This window comes from Cupressus sempervirens, chromosome 8, assembly GCF_028749045.1.
Source record: "Cupressus sempervirens isolate cs-2001-9-10 chromosome 8, ASM2874904v1, whole genome shotgun sequence".
In the NCBI taxonomy this organism is placed as follows: Eukaryota; Viridiplantae; Streptophyta; class Pinopsida; order Cupressales; family Cupressaceae; genus Cupressus; species Cupressus sempervirens.
The window spans coordinates 609,204,345-609,226,341 of record NC_143125.1 but is presented as its reverse complement, the minus strand read 5'-3'; the positions used below and the strand labels follow the sequence as shown (position 1 = coordinate 609,226,341).

Below are 21,997 nucleotides of genomic sequence, written 5' to 3'. Positions count from 1 at the left end.
CAATCAGCTTTTGAATGTTTGAAAGAAAAGTTAACTACAACACCCATACTAAGAGTACCTGACCCACAAAAGAAATTCGTCGTCATAACTAATGCATTAGGAGGAGGTGTGCTAATGCAAGATGAGCAGGTGATTGCATATGGGTCTAGGAAACTAAAGAATTACGAACAGAATTATGCCCCTCATGATCTGGAATTAGCAACTATTGTACATGCTCTACATATGTGGCGACATTACTTGATTGGAAAACCTTTTGATCTTCGATCCGACCACCACGGCCTAAAATACATTTTTACCCAACCAAACCTTAATGCTAGACAAAGGAGATGGTTGGAATTTCTAGCAAATTATGAGTTTGACATTAATTACATCAAGGGTGAGGAAAACAAAGTGGCAGATGCCTTAAGCAAAAGGAGACACAATTCTTTAATTGCTATTATAAATTTCAGCTTAAAAGATCAGATTTTACAACATCTAGAGCATGATGAATTTTATGCAGAGATCAACCAAGCTCTCATCAGAGACCCACAAGATCCCAGGTATTCAGAATTTAGAATAGAAGAGGATGGATTGTTAAGATATTATGACAGGATTTATATACCCAACAAACTTGAACTTCGAAAAATGATTCTGAAAGAATCTCATTCAGCTCCATATTCAGGACACCTTGAAGTGACTAAAATGTTGTTAGATATAAAACCTCTATATTTTTGGAAAGGAATAAAAAGGGAAATAATAGAATTTGTGGCAGGATGAGTGGAATGCCAAAGAGTAAAAGCAGAACATCATTACCCAGCTGGCCTTTTGCACCCAAATGAGGTACCAGAATGGAAATGGCAGATAATTTCCATGGATTTTGTACAAGGGTTACCAATGACACGGAATAGACACAACACTATTCTGGTAGTAGTAGATAGATTGACAAAAGTTGCTCACTTTATACTAGGAAATCTAACCAATGGAGCACCAGAAATTGCTCATAAATTCATAAAGGAGATTTTTAGATTACATGGAGTTCTAGAGAAAATTATCTTAGATAGGGATGCTAGGATAACTTCCAGATTTTGGCAAAAATTATTTTCAGCATTAGGGACTAAACTAAACATCAGTTCAGCTTATCATCCCGAGACTGATGGTCAAACAGAAAGAGTAAACTAGGTATTAGAAGATCTTTTAAGAGTTTACTATATGGATCGGCAATACCAGTGGGAAACGTATTTACCCTCGGTAGAATTTGCTTATAACAAGTCCTATCAATCCACCATTAAAATGGCCCCCTTTGAGGCACTATATGGCCGCAAATGTAGAACTCCTGTGAGCTAGAATTGATTGGAAGATAGAATTATTGTTGGACCCAAAATGCTTAAGAAAATGGAAGATAAGATAATCCAAATTTGTCAAAGATTGAAAGAAGCCAATGATAGACAGAAAAGTTATGCGGATGCAAAAAGAACACCTAGAGAATTCTAAGTGGGAGAAAAGGTGGTATTAAGAGTAAAACCTTAGAAGAGTACCATCAAGTTTCATAAGAATGCCAAGTTAGCCCCAAGGTATGTGGAACCCTTTGAAATATTTGAAATTATGAACCTAGTAGCCTACAGAATTTCCCTACCACCAGCTCTTGCAAGGATGCATGACGTCTTTCATGTGTCATACCTTAAGAAATACATCACTCATCATGATCATATAATTGATTGGAACCTATTATAGGTGCTAGAACAAGGGGTGGTGGAAATAAAACCACTCAGAATACTCGAGGTGCATAAGCTACGCTTACAAAATTGTGAGGTGACTCAATGCAAGGTCTAGTGGGATCAATATCTAGAGGATAATGCTACCAAGGAAGATTATCACGAAATTTTTTAAAAATACCCTCATCTTTTCTCAAGGGCTAGAGCCTGAACTTTTATTTTCTTGAAATGATCTGAATAGATATTGTTTTAAGTTTTATTGTAATATTCATCGGGGACGATGAAGAACTTAAGGGGGAGGGTATGTTACATCCCAAATTTTTCCCTAATTTTAAATTTATTTATAACCGTTAGATTGAATGGATTTTCTTTCATAATCATGTGAAGAAGATGGTTAAATATATCTGTTGTATTCATTATGTTAACTGTTTAATGAAAATGGTCATTATCCATTAATTGCCATGTGATGATTGTCAGTTGCTTAAATTTGGAATTATGGTTAATAATTAAATTCTTTATCTATATTAAATGTTATTTTGGAATTATTATGGAACTTGTTATTATCGTGGAAATATTGCATGGGTGATTGCAGGAGAAGATGAAGAGGAAAAGCATTGCTAAACAAGATCAACGGATTGGGATACTAGCTTAGTCCAATTATCAAGTTGACAGGTATGACCTTTAATTGCCTTGGTAAGGACCTAGCGACTTGAACAACAGAATACAATCCATGAACCAGCATGAGCTATTAAATAAAGATTTTAAAAAATCATTAATTATTTTAATTAAAAATAATGCGTACCTCAAATGGGTTTTTATTGATTTTTCCACCACATCATTATAATGTATACCTATGTACGTGCACATAGATATAGGAATAAAGTGACACCATAATATTATTTTTATAAATAATATGATGCCACCTCATAAGTATATCTACGTGCAAGTAGATAGATATAAATTATAATTATCCTCAATTTATAACCTTCAAATCTTTTTCCATATTTATTCATTTTTCTTGCTAAAAACTGAATTGAACATTTCGCATATTTTATTGGCGACCAAGAGCCAAGTCTCTTCTTTATGAGTTACGGTTTCTTGGAAGCCAAAGAGACTTCGATACCTTCTTATATTATAAAGCCAAGAGAGTCGAAGAGCATAAAAACGTATCTCTCGACTTCTTTTTTTTTTCACCTGACTTCTTTCCATATCATCCGATACCTCTGTAGATATCACACGATATCTCTGCAATTTACCACTTGTTAATCATTGCATATTCCTTCCACGATTCGCCATTTATATTCATAATTTGTTGAAGACATGATTGATAATCACACTGGGATTAAGCTTAAAGATTTCTTCCATGAAGAGTGGGCTGATTGATAGCATCCAACAAGACTCCATTTTATTTCCAGATTTTACCAATTTATGTAGTTGTGCATATTCCAAGTATTGCAAAGTGTTTTATTATCAAATATTACTGCATTCCGATTATTATAGCAGTAAGATTCAACTTCAGATTATGATGCAAATCATCTTTGCTTAAATATCATCAGTTAGACCCTCTCTAAGACACAGTTGTTTATGATGAATAAAAGCCAAGTATCCATGACATGATATCATATTTTATTTATACCATTGAAAGTCAAAATCAAATAATATTTATTCTACAATCAAATAATATTTATTCTACAAGTTTTAAAGATTACATTTCTCAAAATCACAGATTGTGATGAGCTAGAAACATATAATATTCTTATATCAGTAAAGGATCAACAGACAAAGTCGTTTGCTCTGAGATTCGAGCACCTAGGACTCACCGGCTATATAGCCATGGAAAAGGTGAAGAGGTGAGATGAATCTACAATAACATGGAAATAAAAGTCAGACATGATATAACAATTTTAAATTAATTTCATTTAATAGCTCATGCTTGTTTATACTATTGTTCCCCTGTTGTCAAGTCGAGCGGTGGTGATCAAGTCATTGAACCCGTCAAAAAACCTTGGCCAAGGTCATTATAGTATGTTTTCCATTTATGATCACTTGATGTCAGTAGAGCCAGTTATTCAAACATGTTCGTCCATAACTGTGTGGACATTCTAAACACCGGAATGCTCAGGTGGTTGGACTAAAAGTATCCCAAGCTTGATCCCAAGGTAGGGAGGACCTTTCTATTCAATAGATTGTGTGGGCATAAATATGGTCTGAGGTTGGGAGGTTAAGCCTAAGTCCATGCTTCTCTTCTTACCGAAAGCCGAGGCTTGCACAACCAATTAAAGCCTCACCGGGCACTGTCATATGTTCTTCCTTCTATTTCATGATATGCATTTACTTTACTTGTATGTAAGGAAAGATAGTAAATCATTATTTTAGTTATATCAATTGATCGTTATTTTAGTTATTATAGTTATTTCAGTTATTACAGTTATTTCGGTTATTACAGTTACTTCAGTTGAACATTATCATAGTTATTTTCAGTTAATTGTTATTACAGTTATTTCAGTTGATCATTGTTACAGTTATTTTCAGTTGAGCTTTGCTATCTTAGTTACTCGTTGGTAGTTAAAAGCAGTTAATGTCTCATGAAAAGGAATTTCAATGTATATTGTTCAATAATTAGTTGAGGAAAACTCTTTCTAGATTACCTTTATTTTGTTATGAAAATCCATTTGTTACACTAACATGATATCAGAGTAGGTTCAAACTCTTGGGATAAAAGATTTGAAGACATATATATGAACATTGCATAGTCAGGTGACTTTGAAGCTAGATATGTAGAAGGAAACAAACGGGAGAATTTCATTTCCTATGGAGCAATTCAATAAAATGATATACAATCGAAATGATCAAACCAATGGCCATACACACAACAATCCAGTCACTGATGAACCAAGATAATCCTATGGTACAACATCTAATAATTGATAACATGAGAGCAGATTGCGCAAGAGGTAAATTACTCATACGGCAAGCAAGAATGCAACTTGGTCTTCATGTGATGTGTCTATCATTATGGTGATGGTTCAAGTCTGTCGCTGACAGGATTAGACAAGCTCTATTGTGTTCCTTAAAAGATATTTGTTTTTTTTTAGTAGGTTGCTAGCTTCTCTATCAGCCCAATAAGAGCAATATTAAAAAAAATGGAATCCTTTATCAAAGCATTGAAATCAGGAAGAACCAAAACCAAACTGGGTGTTGTCATCGCTCTTGTGACCTGCTATAAACTAGACACATATAGCCATTGGATTTAAAGGGAACAATTTTAGAACGATCATTCCAAACAAGACTATGGAAGGAGATGAAAAATACAATTCGCAGGGAATCTCGCCACTGTGAGAGAATGGAATATAAAGTGTTCGTTTAGTTGAGCCACCAATTAGACAATGGGGAATGTGTGAACCTCTATGTATGTGCATAGAGTTTAAAGTGGATCACTTAACCATGCTACTAATTATATAATGGGCACTATTAGCGACCAGTCTATAGTCACTATTTCAATACAATGAATTCAGCCATTAGCAATGTGAACGGTCATATACCACCGCATGAAGCTAGGGATTTTTGCAGCACGTGAGTTTAGTACCTTCCTTGGAAGCAGTCACTTCTCCATTCATCAATTACTAAAAGACACATTGAGAAAATTGTGCCCATTCCTACTCATCGCATGCAAAGACCATACAGATAGAAGTGATGGTCAAAGGAGAGTAAAGGATAGCTAAAGAAAATGTACACGTGGCATCAGGTATAACCAAGGCAAGGAGGAAAACCATTGCTGAAAATTAAAATCTTAATTGTATACCACACAAATTTAAGATTGAACATAACAGCCACCTTGAAAGAAGATGTGACATGGAATAAGGACCACCAAAACCACACATGAGCATGGCACACATGTCCACAAAGGACCGATTCAAAGTAGTTAGTACCGGTTGGAGTACAAAGAGGTTAAGGTAGAATCACATAGTTATATCAGGTCAAGTATATGGAATAAGGTATATAATTATTCCCTTATTATTCTACATAATGCAACGTATAATGTGTTGATTATATATGTATCTAAAGTACATATATTTTCAAAACAATTACTTCTAGATTTAAATAACAATGGAATTAATTAATTAATATTAATGTCTAATGGAATGAAATAAAAGGATAGTGATGTACAAATGAGTATTTATTATTCTTGTGTACTTTATTAATCTAATCATTGTAGTCTCTCCCTTGTATTTCTATACAAGCTATTTGCCTTGATATTTCTGAGGATTCTATTGCAGGAAGAGGGGAATCGATTGAGATTCAGAGGGAGCCTAACATTTCATTAGAGGCAACCTTGAAAGAGAGGGAAAAGATAGAGGATATGATTTAGTCAAACTTCAATGATCTCAGTCATATTGATTCAGAAGGAGTAAACAATGTTGAGATGAATTCTCAAATGATCAATAAATTGTAGCAATCAAGAGGATTGTGATTCATGAATATACCTCGTGACTGTGATTTTAATGGGCCTACCCCTTGTGTACATCATGAGGAAGTGACGACTTCCAAATAATGTCACTTGTATTTGCAGAAGTTATTGAAAGGTGACAATCTTACAATAACTCTGTTCTGATGAATATCTTACAATGTATATGCAGATCATAATAGATTATACTTTGCATGGTGGATGTTCATATGGTAAGCATTATGACAATACATGTGCACATACCTTATAAACAAATTTGAGTACATGGTGAATGTTATGCAAATTGATGTGCTGGGAGGCCATTTACACAAAGTACTTGGTGAATGTCATGTAACTTGATGTTTTAGAAGGCCATATGTAATGAATATCACGCAACTTGATGTTTTGGAAGACCATTACTCACAGTACTTGGTGAACATCGTGCATCTCTAGATTTTGGAAGGCCATTACTCAAAGAGTATTTGGCAAATATCATTGATATTTTGGGAGACCAATACTCATGATATCATAAGTGATATTAAACATTTTTTATTAATTGGTGAAAATCATGTATTCTAGAAGACCAATACTCATGATATCAGATGTGATATCAAAACCTTTTTGAGTACTTGGCGGATATCGAATGTCAATATTTTGGGATACCAATACTCATGATATCAAATGTGACATCAAACCTTATTCGAGCATTTGGTGAATATCATGTGTTGATATTTTGGAAGACCAATACTCTTGATATCATATGTGATATCAAAATGTTGAACATCTTCTGATCAAAGATATTCGTATTACATTGAGGTAATACATGGTCATGTGCTTATCCTCCCTAGCAAAGAGAGAGTGTTGATGTCTTGCAGCTTCTCTTGGAAAAACTGTAGCATATATATTTAATAGACATGGTCCCATGAAGGGACAAGACATGTCTATTTTTTACTCAATCTTTTATATATATATATGAGGATGTTGCATTTAAAAAACACATACCAGACGTTATGGCAGTGCCAATATGTTTGCAGCAGTCATCTAAAAACTAACTAACTAACTAACTATATATATATATATATAATCATTGAAATAATGTATATCCAAAATAGTATGCAATAATAATAATAAAATAATCAAAGACCGATTGTTTCTAAAACCAATCTGACTGGCAAATTAAACTTGGATTATGTTGGTTGACATACTAAATAAATGTTGGTTGTTTAATGTATTCCAACCGGGAGCCATGTACGCAATGGGAGTGACTCCACGGTGGAGTCACTCCCCATTGGGAACGTGGCTCCCCAATGCCATATTTATTTCAAATGGAACCCTGCAAATAGAACACGGCAAACACATCAATAACAAAGTCTTCGGTGTTTTAGTTGCGGACATCACTCAGTATCTCCTCATTTTACTTCAGATTTGATTACTTATAGCAATTTCATTTTCAATTGCATTCTATCTCACACAGCAATATATAAATATTTGCTGCTGAAGGAAATTTTTGAGGATGGTTAGTGGAAGGAAAGCAATGATGCAGATCAATGCAGTGATAAAAAAGGCAGTTTTTAAGGGCATTTTTTGGAAGACCAAGGAGAAAGAAGCAGAGAGGCGCAAGGATGAAAAGAGGTCGTGGAGAAGCAAAGGCCAAGTGATGGAATGGAAAGTGGAAAACGAGGAAAAAGTACAGCAGAACAGGTGGCAGACATTCTGCTCATTTTTTATGTTAATGTCAAGGGCCAATTATGAATTGCCAAGATGTGTATGTGTTTAGTTTTTTAAGGTATAGGGCTTAGGAGGAAGATAGAAGTTTAAATATGTATAAAAAGATGGTTTTTTAAGATGAAACTTGTATGTGCAAAGGAAGGCTATAATTTAAAGCCCAGATGTAATATTGTAAAAATATAAAAATATATTACCGACTAAAAAATATATATAAATATTTGCACTTCAATACAAAGAGAATTTATCCAGATATATATATATAACAATTTAAGAATCAAAAGAAGACAAAAAACTCTTAGTCTTAAAATAAAGTCTAATAAATTTGAACATTATCAACAATGTTTTCTGCCTTTTTCTTTCTAGAACTCTTGGTGATTTCTTCCCATACCTTTTGAGGTTTCTCCATGTAGGTTTGTCATCCTTCTGCATTAGGATCTTTCTCAAAAGCCAATATATCTTCTACAATCTGAGTAACAACATAAGGATCCACTCTGTTTCCCATTGGAGTAATCCATTATACCCTAGGCTCTACTGCCTCCATGCATGTGCAATCAATTTCAACAATAAAACACATAGTATATGCATACTTATCCACTATTTCCTTAGGTATCCTCACTCTTTGTTTCATTTCCCTCTGAAATCCTTTGAGTAATCCAAACAAATCACTACCAATCTGATTTTTGTCTCACATCCTATAATGCTCAGTGATTTGTACTATTGTAGGAGCATCATCCTTCCATACCCTAGGATGCATGTTCGGAAATCTATGAATAATGTGGAAAACATGCAAAATCAGAGATCCAAATCTGAAAGTCTATGACTTATCATGTTTGATTCTTTTAAGATTATCTAGAAGCTGACGACTTATGACCTCACATATATCGTATTGCTCATGTTCCTTTACCATTTTGTATGTTGCATGAATTAATATTGTTGAAACAATGTTAGCCCAGATGAGCAAAGCATCAATAATTTATGTATTATGTGAAAAATCTTTTTTTTATTAGACATCCCTTTCTATCTCTCTCTCATGGAGGAGCCAAATGAAATGAAATTTTCATGTTCGGTTCTGAATTAGAGGCATTAATCAACATCGACTATAACCCCTAGCTTGTGAAGCTAACGATGCAAGTTTGATTCCCACTACCCACTCATTCATATACTACTATAATACATCTTATACCCCAAAATCTTGGAAATCAGTCTCACATCTTGTTGATTGATATCTACAATGGTCATAGATGTTTTTGTCCCATTTAGATCATGTGTTCTTTTTAACTTCTTTCTTCATGGTTTTCATCGCAAAGGGTACAATGCCCATATCATCCAAATTAGTTACTAAATGTACTAATTCCTTTGTAATCTTAACACATTGATCTCCCAACCAAAAGAATTGGTCATGAATTCTACTTAGAACAATTTTAATCCACTCAATCTCATTGAATTTGTGGAAGTTCATGATGTGCATAAGGTTTAAGGTTTCTAAGTCCTTAAATTCAAGGTTGAATGATTGGCCATCAAACAATGCATCCTTCAAATTACTGTAGATATATAAATTACCTATGCACTCATATTTGCAATGTATATAAGCCCTGATATCTTTCACATGTAGAACTTCGTCGAGGGTTTTGCAAAAAATGTTCCCTCTAGATCATCTTCCATGGACTTAAATGGATACTTCTTAAATTTGTATCTTTCCATTTCCTTAATATCATATATCTAAGGTGTATCCATCTTGATTCAACTGCAAATGATTGTAAACAAAGCTCACAAGAAGAATCTAAATACCTTTTTCGCTAGGGTTTAGTGCTTTCAAACTCAAAATCTTTTCTCAAACTCCTTGAAGGCCCTTTGTTGCTCAAACTGTATGCTCAAATGGTGAGGATTAAGTCTAATTAATCCATTTTATCCTTCAACAATCCATACTATTGGTGCAATCAATGTGTTAGATCACATTTCTAGAAAAGTTGTAAAACTAGTAGCCATGCAATCAATGGCAATGATGCTAAATTGCACATCAAGGTTTGCAATCAGAGATATCAAGTTTGCCAACCTTGACTAACCATAACCTTTTGTCGCATGCTCTAATTCTAAAAATTTGGGGGCAAGATGTGTCACTGTTCAAATGCTCCCCCCTAAGGCCATGCTTGGCCCAATCAAGTTGATATTGAGGGTTCAACACCTAGCACTAGTAGAATCAAACTAAATGGTTCTTCCTTGCCTGTAGAATCATTTTGATTTTTCTCCTTCCATACTTTCTCATTGTCATTCTTTCCTTCTTTTACAAATGTGTTACAGAGATTGCCCTTATCTATTATTTCTTCTAATATATTTATTTCTTCTACCATTTGGTAATATCCTATTGTTAACAAGTCCATTGAATCGGCCTAGTTGTATGCCCTAGATTATTGCATTTTAAACAAGTACCAACTAGATTTCCATATACTGGACCAGCTTGATTGATAAGCAATGTACAATCCCTTGTAATATGTCCAAAATTGTTGCACTTATGAAATTTAACTCCTGATGATATAACATTATTACTTCCAATAGCCCTTCTAGCATTAGAACTAGGGTTAGGTCTCTCAATTGTTCTCTAATTTGATTTAGATTTGCATTCATCTTACTTGTGCCCATATAGGAAACAATTGAAACAATATCCAGTAAATGGCTTAGGATCAACCTTACCTTTGCAATCCTTCTTCATGTGGCCATAGTTGTTGCATGCAAAATATTTGCCTTTAATCTTTTTGATCTTCTCTCAAGGTGTCTCATTTTGAATAGTATCTTCCATTGTCCTTTCCTCTATTGCCTTTGAACTTTCAGTATTATTGTAAGCATTCAGTACTATTCTAACCAAGGACAGTCATGTAACCATTGGGTTTCAGTTGTTGCAACTGCTCATCAAGTTTATCAGTGCTTGAGTAGAGTTTTCAATATGCTTCTTTGCCTCAACAAGCTCACCCTTGATAATATTGGTATACCTTTCAAGTTCCTGATAATTAGCTTTTGAATCTTCAAGCACTATCTTTATACATCCAAGTAAGCTTTCAAAATAATGGCATTCTTTAGAGTTGATCTTTAAGGCTTCTTCAGGCTTTTCTCTATCTTCTTTTCCTTGCTCAATCTCTTTGTAGTCTGAAGAGTAGTGATCTCCATATTTGTGCTGAAGAGATTCCTTTTCCTTTCAAGGTTTTTCAACCGCATCTAAAGATGGTTCAATCTCAACTACCTTAGGCTCATTTTTCATCTGCTCAATCAGTTCCTTCCTTTTAATTCTTGAAATATCAATCTGTTCTTTGTCTTTTGATATAATCTTCTACATCCTTGAGTTTATTCTTCAACTTGTCTTTATTTGCATTTTCTTTATCCAAGCCTTCAAGTGTTGCATCAAATTTCCTCTGTAAGCTGCTTGCATCCATCAAGATCCTCCTCAAGCTATAAGACTTCTTATGAGGAACTAGGCTCTGATACCAATTATAAGGATCAAGCAACACTGAGAGGGAGGGTGAATCAGTGTTTCAGAACTTTTAAACAAATTATTCTTTTTTTCCAGAATACTGTGTAATAACTGAAATGACACAGCATAGCAATAAAGCATACAAAAAAAGAGAACTCATAATACCATGATTTTTTCTCGAGCAAACCCTAACCAAGGGAAAACCTTGGTGAGGATTAAACCCCACAAGATCATGCACTAATGTAAAAGTATTCATGTAGGGAGACCTACCCTTTAAGGAGTCAATACAAAGCATTTAATACATCAGTCCCTATTAGAAGACTAGGCCCTATTAAAGGTCTTCAACTCTATTAAGATTTGTGAGAGCAAAAAGGGAGCTCACTATTCAAAGATGAAGGTTAAAGCCACTGTCCAATACATGAAATATTACATAAAGTTCAGATCATATACAATGAACCATGCATGGCATTGTAATACCTGATTTGTTCCAATGAAGCTCGCATCTTCTCTATTTTGACATCCAGCATCACGGCTTGCACATCACAACAACATATCATAATCGTCCATATCCTCGCATACCAAAATACCACTTCAGTTTATTATTTCAGTCGACTTCAATAAGGGTTTATCAAACGTGTTCGTACCCATACCAAAACACAAAATTACATTATGCTATCCAAGAGTTAAGACCTTCGATGTCCCTTCAATGCTAAGTAGTTGAATTGGTAAACCAATTCAATTGCTAAGCCAATTGTAAATTTTAGTTAAGCCAGTGGAATCCAGCATGTGTAGAGTGTTTTTGGGCTTGAGTTGGTCAGCCCTTCTAAATGTAACTTAGAGGCTGATGATTATCTCATCCCATCCCAGCAACAAGCCCTTCTAAATGTAACTTAGAGGCTGATGATTATCTCATCCCATCCCAGCAACTTTTTGAGAGAGGATGCAATTGTGATCTGTGTCAATCACAATAAAATGAATCTCTCTCTCTCTCTCTCTCTCTCTCTCTCTCTCTCACACACACACACACACCCTCTTCCTTTTTATTGTGGTGAGCAGTTCAATTGTTAGTCTTCTAATGTTTAACCATAGTTCCCTGGAGACAAGGAGACATGGACTGGTCTTCACAACAACAATTTTTCAAAAATAGCAGACAGATACTTAGAGAAAGCATTTTTTTGAGATATCACTTAATTTAATAATTTCCAAGAAATATCATAACATAGAGCTTTGAGATCAAAAACAAGAACAATGGGAAGTTTTAAGTATGAACATTAAAAACTTAAAATCATTGAATCAAAACATGATATATCATATATCTATTATCTAAAGGTAATGTCAATTTACTCGTTTAGTATTGTTTCATATAGAGTCAAATGGTCCAACTACAAAGTCATCATGCCAAACATGATGGTCAAAGACTCAAAAATGAAATATTGTGTTTTCAATGTACTTTTTCTTTGGAAATGCTTGGGAGACTTAAATTTTGTGGTGGAGACTAGAAGACTTCAAGAGACTTCGTGTTGAAGTCTTCACTCAATTTTGAAGACTCTAGAGTCGTGCAAGGTCTCGGAGATGCATCTTTCGGTGACTATGGTTTTAACCTTGCTTATGCAATGGTGAGATCTTGTGCAGATGTTTGTGTGGTGGGACCCCCTTGCATGCATGTTGTCGTGTAGGCATGACAAGTTGTGTTGCAACTTCGGCATTGAAGTTCTTAATTAAATCCAGAATGTTTCAAAAAAAAATCAGGTTTAAATTGTTCCCTTGGGGATTCCTTGACAGGGCATTACACAATGACAAGAATTTTTGGGTCTTTATAACTTATATAGAGGGTCTGCTACATCACAGCATAGCAAACATTTGATCATTGGAAGAGGGTAACATTCATTGGCCCCGTACTTTCTGTTCCATATTTTGTGTTACCTTTTGTGGTAGAGTCGGACACTTCATGAGAGGGTCTAGGTGACATTCTCAAACAAAATGGAGAAGCCAACATTTGACAAAGCTAGAGCATAACTTCTCTATGTATGATAAGGAGTTGTTGGCGATCAAAGAAATTAGCAATCATGCCTAGATTGGTTGAATTTAAAAAATATTAAGTCTATAGGGATTTATGGTTCATATTGATCAAAACAACTTGAGATTTTCCTCATTCCCACAAGCTCAATGACAAGCAACATAAATGTGTGAGGGTCAAGTATGTGAACAAAAAAATAAAAATAGAGAAGTAGATGCACCCTGCCAAAGACCTGAATAAATGGATTACAAGTCATTTCTTCAACAAAAACTGATTGGAAGTAGAGTTGTAAGTTAAGTATGTCAAAGATCCACTAGCTATAGGGCTAATTAAGTGTATAACCATTGTTTGCAATATACAGCTATTGCAATAAGTTGTCATTTATGTAAGACGTGTTTGTGTTCATAATAGTTGTAGAGTTGTGCACTAATAGTCTTTATTGTTGGTGTTGCCAACAATGACAAAGGGGGTGATTGTTAGCAATATGAGTTCAATGTTGTCATTAATGTCAACCTAATGAAAGTAGTCAACCTGACATATGACGGTTGATAGAGGTCCGGAAATGAGTGTTAGGATGTTGTTATGATCTATTGCAATGACATTAAGTGAGTTTGTGATTTTTCCAAAAGGTGACACTATTGGAAGCTAGAATATGCATGAAAGAGTATTTGAAGTCTATAAGGGAGAATACTTTGCAGTTCTCTGTATTTGAAGATGATGGCTTGTGGTTCTAGATGAAAAGTCAATATTCTATGGATGTTGCACTGTTATGTCCTTAGCAATTCAGTTTCTTAGCAAATTCAATTTTTTTAGTTGGTATTACATTTTGCCGACAGTGAGGTTGTCTGTCAAGATTGGTCTAAAGAATGCTCCACATTCCCTTCATTGTTGATTTGTATTGTGCAGCTTGGACAACATGTGCATACAATTCATGCAATGTTCCAATTCAGATTTCAAGTGTTGGTTTGCTCTGCAAGAGTAGTGATATTCAGTTTCTCAGCATTGTTGTTTATATTGATCTCCGGCCAACTTAAATTGTTTATCTTGATTGGATCATATCCTTTTGGTCGAAATATGCATTTGTGGTTGAATTTAGATATTGATATGGATCTTACTCTGCCACCTGAAGATCTGCAACGAGTTATTTGTATTAGATAATCTTTTTGGGCCCACTGGTTAATGTGCTACACCTTTTATCTACACATCAAGTTTGATGCCAAATTTGGAGGATATGTTGTTACATGTAGATCATTGGAAGAAGCTTAAAATGTGTTGTGCTCTTTTTGGGTCCCCTTTATCTTTTTGAGTGGACTGCATTTGCTGCAATTTCTTATGGTGCCCATTTTTGTGTCAATTATGTTTATTCTATCCATGGCTAACCAAGCTGAAGGTTTTGGTGAATAAGTTGCTATAGAACTGTGTGGATATGTGAAATGAGGTGTGGATTGATGGTGAATAATGTAGAAGCATATGTTGTAATGTCCCCTTTTTGAGATTGCCTTTATTTCATCCCCGTGCTAATTAATCATGTAACTTGAAAGAAAGCTATATTGCTATATCCAATAGATAACAATATAGTCTTATCAAAAGTTCCAATAGGCTTGATAACTTCTGATATTTCTGTGCTGAATGTATGTCTACCGCAAATATATGTATATTCCTTTTGAGAGTCTACCGTGTATATATATATAGACACACAATCCTTTTAAATGAATTCCAGAAATTATCTGTATTTCTTTAAGAAAGAAGTCAATTGTCTTTCCAAATAATTAGTACCAATTGTTCTAATATTTTCTGACCTGATTGTTGTTAATCCTCCTCTACATTTTCTGATAATATGTTTCTTTTCTCCCTCAAATGGGTATAGTAAGTAATTCTTCAATGTCATCTTTTGAACCAACATATTAATGACTATAACCCATAATAATTCTAGGTAAGCCTTCTTCAAAAGAATTGCAAATCCAATAGGCCTGACTGTGTATAAAAAGACGTTCCTTATACCACTACACAGTTCCTGTTCATAAGGCCTCCCTATGATAGTTGAAAATGATGACACAATATTAATCTCCTTCCTATCTAATTCACTTTTCTCTGATGAATGTTAGGAAGTGTGCTGCTTTTCTCTGATGTGTGACGTAATCTCATAATATATCCCTTTATGACTGAATGGTGACAACAATTGGAATAAGAGATATGTCTCTATACAAATTAAGTTAATCGATTGAATTCACACCAATATTGGAGCTTAACCATATTAAATTGCATCTAGTGAAATCTTGACAAACTCTATACGGACCCTGATATATCCTGGACCAATTTGACTAACTATAAGCTGAATTGTCTAACAACAGGCTTGAATAAATCATATAATTAACTGTCATTAGTAATTCCTTCCATCATGTTTATTGTTGATGTTGTTGATAATATTAAAAACGCTGATGATTTCCCTTCTTGATCATTGTAAATACGACCCTTATTATTTCCTCATTAATATAATTGTGTGATGATGTGTGTGTGTGTGTATATATATATATTAGTTTTTAATTAATATCTAATTTAGATGCATAATAGTATTAATATATATTAAAGATATAATAAAAATAATGATTATATTTATATTTATATTTATGTACCAAAATATAATTATATTATTTATTTATTTTTATATCTTTAATATTACTTATTTATTACAATTTTATTTTCTTATTAAATCTTATTTTCAAAAGGAGATGATGTAATTAGGGTTTCAAATAGAGGGATACAGCAGTCCTCCCCTCCCAAAATTGTTTGTCATCAAGCAATAACTGAATGATCGTGGATATCTATCCATAATCCACTTTCTATTGCGCTACTCTTGAATGTCATTTAAGACCAATTTTCTTTGATCACTCAAAGAATTGTCTTCATTCATGCTTTCTTAAACAAGTTCATATCCTTTTAATTCATTCTAGTTTGCTCTAATAGTCTAGATTACTAAGAGCATAGAATACACAATAAAGACACAAATATACAATTAGATGTTTGAAGACACAGAGTAAACACATGAATGCATGAAGACGTAGAGCATACACAAAGTATACACATGATGCAAGCATCGTTACATATCCTTCTTATTAACCAAACCCTACAATTCAATAAGCCAAAGTTAGGAATATTTATTTCATCCCTATGCTTTTGACTAAATAATCCTATAAGAAGTTAGTATATATATTCCAGAATGTGAGTATAATATTATCATTTTGAAACAAATTGTTTCATAGAGACGATAGGATTATCCAAGCCAATCTTGTACTAAGCCCAAGAGCGGAACTTTGGCCTTAGTGACAAGTATTAGGCATCTGCACAAGGTGGTCTACATAGTAGGATGCTTATTTTGCTTCCCTACTTATGTCGTATCCCTAATAGTTGGTTAGTTCATCTTGATGGGAAGAGTAGGGAATCATAGTGGGGTTCTCAACTTGACCAGTCTAAGCCCAAGAGCAGAACCTTGGCCCCCTTGACCTTGGTGGCAAAACGTTGGCATCCACCAAGGTGGCATATTTAGATGGTAGTCTTGTTCCTCTTAGTTTGTCCAATCTAAGCCCAAGAGTAGAACTTTGGCCCTCTTGGCCTTGATGGCAAAACTTTGGCCCCCATCTGTTGAAGATTGTAGCTCTAATAGAGATCTTTATCTCTAGAAATATGGACGTTATTACCGTTATTGTGATCATCAACTAAAAAGGACACTTATGTTTAAATTGTAATATTAGATGTTATGATATGTGTCATTCGACATGCGTTGAGGCATGAAAATTTGAAGAGTTGTAATTGCAATTGTTATAAAGAGTCGTTTTGGGAAATTGGAGAGACCTTCAGTTAGAATGTGAAGAGTCTCTCCTTTAGTTATATATATCGCATCAAGCGATAGGCATTGTACACTTGAACTTTTATGATCAATAAAATGATCTTTTGTTGTGTGGCTGGGTTTTTCCCTTCATTCTCGAAGGGTTTTCCCAAGGTATTTTCTGGTGTTGATTATATCTCTTTTATGATTTCTTTATTGTTGTTTATCCTCTTTGGTTTTTGGGCTCAAATTTCAACATGGTATTGATGTTGAGAGAGTCCATGATGTGATCACATTACTCAACATGTTGAGAGAGTCCATGATGTCATCACATTGAGAGATTCTGTGATGGGAGTTGGATGTCATATTGAGAGATTCCATGACAAGTCACGTTGAGAGAGTCAATGATAAAAGACTTAGTTGGGATTCTTACAAATCTGTCATGTTGAGTGATTCCATGATTATTAACAATGAGTAAACTGTTCTCTTAATGTCATGTTGAGAGATTTCACGAAAATTGTTTGTGTTTTCTACAAGGTTTTCATGTTGAGAGATTCCATAAAAATTGCTTTTGTTTTCTACAGGGTTTTCATGTTGAGTGATTCCATGATTATTAACAATGAGTAATTGTTACAAGTTTTCATGTTGAGTGATTGCATGAATATGAGTAATTGTTATAGGTTTCCAGTTGAGTGATTCCATTAATATGAGTAATTGTTATAGGTTTTCATGTTGAGTGATTCCATGAATTTTATAGGATCTATGTGATGAGATGTTATCATTGACATTTTGATTGCAGTCTTGTGTGATTGTTCAGCAGCCAGCTAAATATCTCTCTCTGGCTAAGAGGGAGTGTTGAAGATTGTAGCTGCGATAGAGATCTTTATCTCTGGAAATATGGACATTATTACAGATATTGTCATCTTCATCTAAAAAGGACACTTATATGTTTAAATTGTGATATTAGATGTAATGATATGTCATTCGACATGCGTTGAGGCATGGAAATTTGAAGAGTTGTAATTGTAATTGTTATAAAGAGACTTTTGGGGAAATTGGAGAGACCTTCAATTAGAATGTGAAGAATCTCTCCTTAAGTTATATATATTGCATCAAGCGATAAGCTTTGTTCACTTGAACTTTTATGATCAATAAAATGATCTTTTGTTGTGTGGCTAGGTTTTTCCCTTCATTCTCGAAGGGTTTTCCCAAGATATTTTCTAGTGTTGATTATATCTCTTTTATGATTTCTTTATTTTCATTTATCCTCTTTAGTTTCCGCTCTCAAGTTTCAACATCATCAGGGTGGTCTTCTTAAGTGGAAATCTTATCCCTCTTAATTGTCCAACCTAAGCCCAAGAGCAAGACTTTGGCCCTCTTCGCCTTGATGGCAGAACTTTGGCATCCATCAAGGTGGCCTATTTAGACGGCAATCTTATTCATCTTAATTGTCCAATCCAAGACCAAGAGTGGAACCTTGGCCCCCTTGGCCTTGATGGCAAAGCTTTGGCATCCATCAAGGTACTTAGTTGGCAATCTTAGCTCCCTTACCTACATCTCTTATGATAAGAATAGCATTGGGTGTGTAGTAGAATTCTTGGCTTGCCCAATCTAAGACCAAGAGCAGGAGGATATTGACCCTCTTGGCATTGATGAAAGAATTTTGGCATCTATCAAGGTGGTCTACTCATAGGGCAACCTTAACCCTCTTACCTACATCTCTCCCCTATATCAATTTTCAATTCCTTTTTATTTTTGTGCCCTTAGATCAAGAAAGGGGCATGTACATGAAACATAGAGTATACATATGAATACATGAAACTTTTTACAAACTTTTAATTTTGGGGACTGATTCATATTGTCACTGCTGGAGCTGCAACTCCTAAAAGTTCTATTGGTCTTTCACCTTGCAAATCCTCTCTTTGCTTCAACAATCTTGAAAAATGGCTTACTTCTTGCAAACAATTGATCACCTCGGCATTCAATTTCTAGAGCTTCCCTTACTCTTCCTTTCCAATAAAGGATGACAATTACCTTAAGATGGCAATCACAACCCTTTCAAATGACTCTACTTGGGAACATGGATAATTACCTTCTAATGCAAAGACCATCAATGTAACCACCACTACACTTTCCACCAAGATCCACATAGCCCAATAGTATAACTACCGAGTACCAACTTAGCCCAGTTGAGATAACTATAACCACTAATGGATTATCATAGCCCCCACCAACAAAGGAGCAAAAGACCACCAACAAGAAGAAAAGACCCATTTATCACAGCCAATGATGATTAAATGGCTTGCCAACAAGCCCGAATGACACTTCTTTTTTTTGCTTCAAATCCCTCATTTTCTCTACTCTTAAAAAGAATGGGGTCGTTTTTTAGTTTTTAAATACGGCACTAAAGTTGTGTGGAAGCAACTAGAAAGTGTATAAACAATAAGACACACAATGAACAAGAATAAGCATGAAAAGTATAGTTATGGAGAATACCCAAATAGGTGAAAATTTCTCAAAAGAGTACGCAATTTAGCGTCCCACTCACAATATCAACTCTAAAACAAGAAGTGGACAATTTAATGGTCTTATTGGGGTTGCAAACTAATCCTATTGTCACCTTGATCCATTTTACTCTTTGCAATTGATAAGCCCCTATGCACTCTTCTCTTTGCTTCAACAATCTTGAAAAATGACTTTCTTCTCGCAACCAATTGATCACCTCCACATTCAATTTCTTGAGCTTCCATTACACTTTCTTTCCAATAAAGGATGACAATTACCTTAAAATGGCAATGACCACCCTATCAAACTCCTCTACTTGGGGACATAGACAAATACATTCTAATGCAATGTCCATCTATGCAACTATTACATCCCAATTTTTGACCCAATTTAAAATGTTCATATAGCCGTTGAGGTTCACATGAAGTCAATTGATAGTTAAAATTTATTAATATCATGCAAAATGGTAAGATGGTTAGTCATTGTAATTTCATATGTAGATAACATGCTAGTTAACCGTTATGATGATATTTTAAAACTATTTCAAATCGCTGGTTATTTGTCATGAATTCATGGGAATTGAAAAGGCAATTAGCCATTATTATCATTTATGATTAATAACTTGTTGAGGTAATATGATTTAACTGTGGAGAATTTCCTTGTAGGGAGCACATCATATTAGAATAATCTTTATGTTTCTTTTTAATGCTCACTATTGTATCTTATTGTATCTTTGTAAATATTAGAATGTTTCTAATGTTTAGGTATAGTCTAGAATAGAATGTTTTTATTCTATTCGACTCTCCTCTTTGTATATATAGATCATTTGATCTCTAATTAAGAAGTCAAGTATTCTGCCATTTACGTTTGTAACATGGTATCAAAGCCTAATACATTATTATTTCGAAAATTTATAATTTCTTTTGAAAATATCTGTGCATAATTTTTTTGAAATTATTCTGTGCATTTCTTGGTGCCCGTTCCATCTGCAAATCACATTTAAATTTTTTGAAAAAAAAAACTCAGCTAGGGTTTCTATTTGGTTTTTTGGATAGTCATCAACAAATTATCGGATTTCTCTGAAGATTGAAGCATCTCTGCCCTCAAAATCGCGATCTTTTTGCACTCACGTTTTTTCCTACTCCCATGTTTATGAACTCGCATTTGTGGCTGAGGAACTCGACATCTTCTCCATGCATTTTTTTGGTTTGGTAACGAGTTTGGCGGTTATCTTCAGAACACTACTCTGCAAATCAAAGAAACCAAACACACAGGTCGTATTTTTAGAACAAAACGTGCCCTTTTTTTTTCTAATCACTTTTGGGCATCAATCTTCCTTCTCCATACTATCGTAAGCTCCTTCAAGCACTAGTTGTCTATTCATACTGCCTTTTTTCGACCATTTTTCCAGAAAATCTGCCATTTCTTGCAGATTTGACCTTCATTGGCTACCGACTGTTATTCTGCTCGAAACCCTAATTTTCGGAGTCCAAAAGTTTTTTGGTTTCATATTTGTGGTGGGTTTTTTGAGATCTCAAATGGGTCTTCATCAAAAAAATTTGTGGGTGCCTCGATTTTCGAGCTAGTGGATCTGGATTCTGACAATGTATTATTTTTGGGTTTTCCGAGCCCTCGTCTGGGTACTTCTCCAATTTTTCTAGGTCTTTCATTTTCTCACCTCGAAGTTTGTGCCGTTTGAGATATTCACATATTATAAGCATCTGTATCAACAGCATCAGAAATCAGACTCAATTAAAAAGCAAGCCAATGCTCCCCAACATTCAGAGCAGAAAGAATCTATCTACCAAGCCTTTATGGCCAATATACTTGCAGATCATGTGAAATCTGATTGGTACATAGATTCTGATGCCTCCTGACATTTCACTCACAAGCGTGATTGGTTTGCTGAATTCACTCCAAATTCTGACTCATTAATCTTTAGAGGCAACGAAGAATACAATATTGTCGGTAAGGGCAATGTTCAAATTCAGTCCAGAGGAAGAAGACTCATGTTCCTCAATGTATGTTATGTTCCTAGCATGAAACATAATCTTATGTCTCATTGTAAAGCACTCCCCTCAGTTGGATGTCATTTTCAATGGAAACAAGTGTTCGATTATTGGTCATGCTTCTCGCACTACACTTGTTGTCGATCTTATAGGCTTGTAGATTCAGGCGATTCCCTTGGGCGTGCCTTAATCACCAAATCATCTGCTCTCAGCAGCCTCTGTCATTAGCGATACGGTCACCTAAACATTCAATATCTAGCACAACTTGCTCGGGATAATTTAGTCCATGGTCTACCTAATATCCAAACCCAGAACCATTG

At 34.7% G+C, this 21,997-nt stretch overlaps 1 protein-coding gene across 4 annotated transcripts in view; it reads right to left on the bottom strand.

Moving 5' to 3' along the window:
- LOC149543895 (histidine--tRNA ligase, chloroplastic/mitochondrial-like) overlaps positions 1-21,997 on the bottom strand; it is a 146,317-nt gene that overhangs the window by 98,944 nt on the left and 25,376 nt on the right. The gene's annotated exons all lie outside the window — the stretch shown is intronic.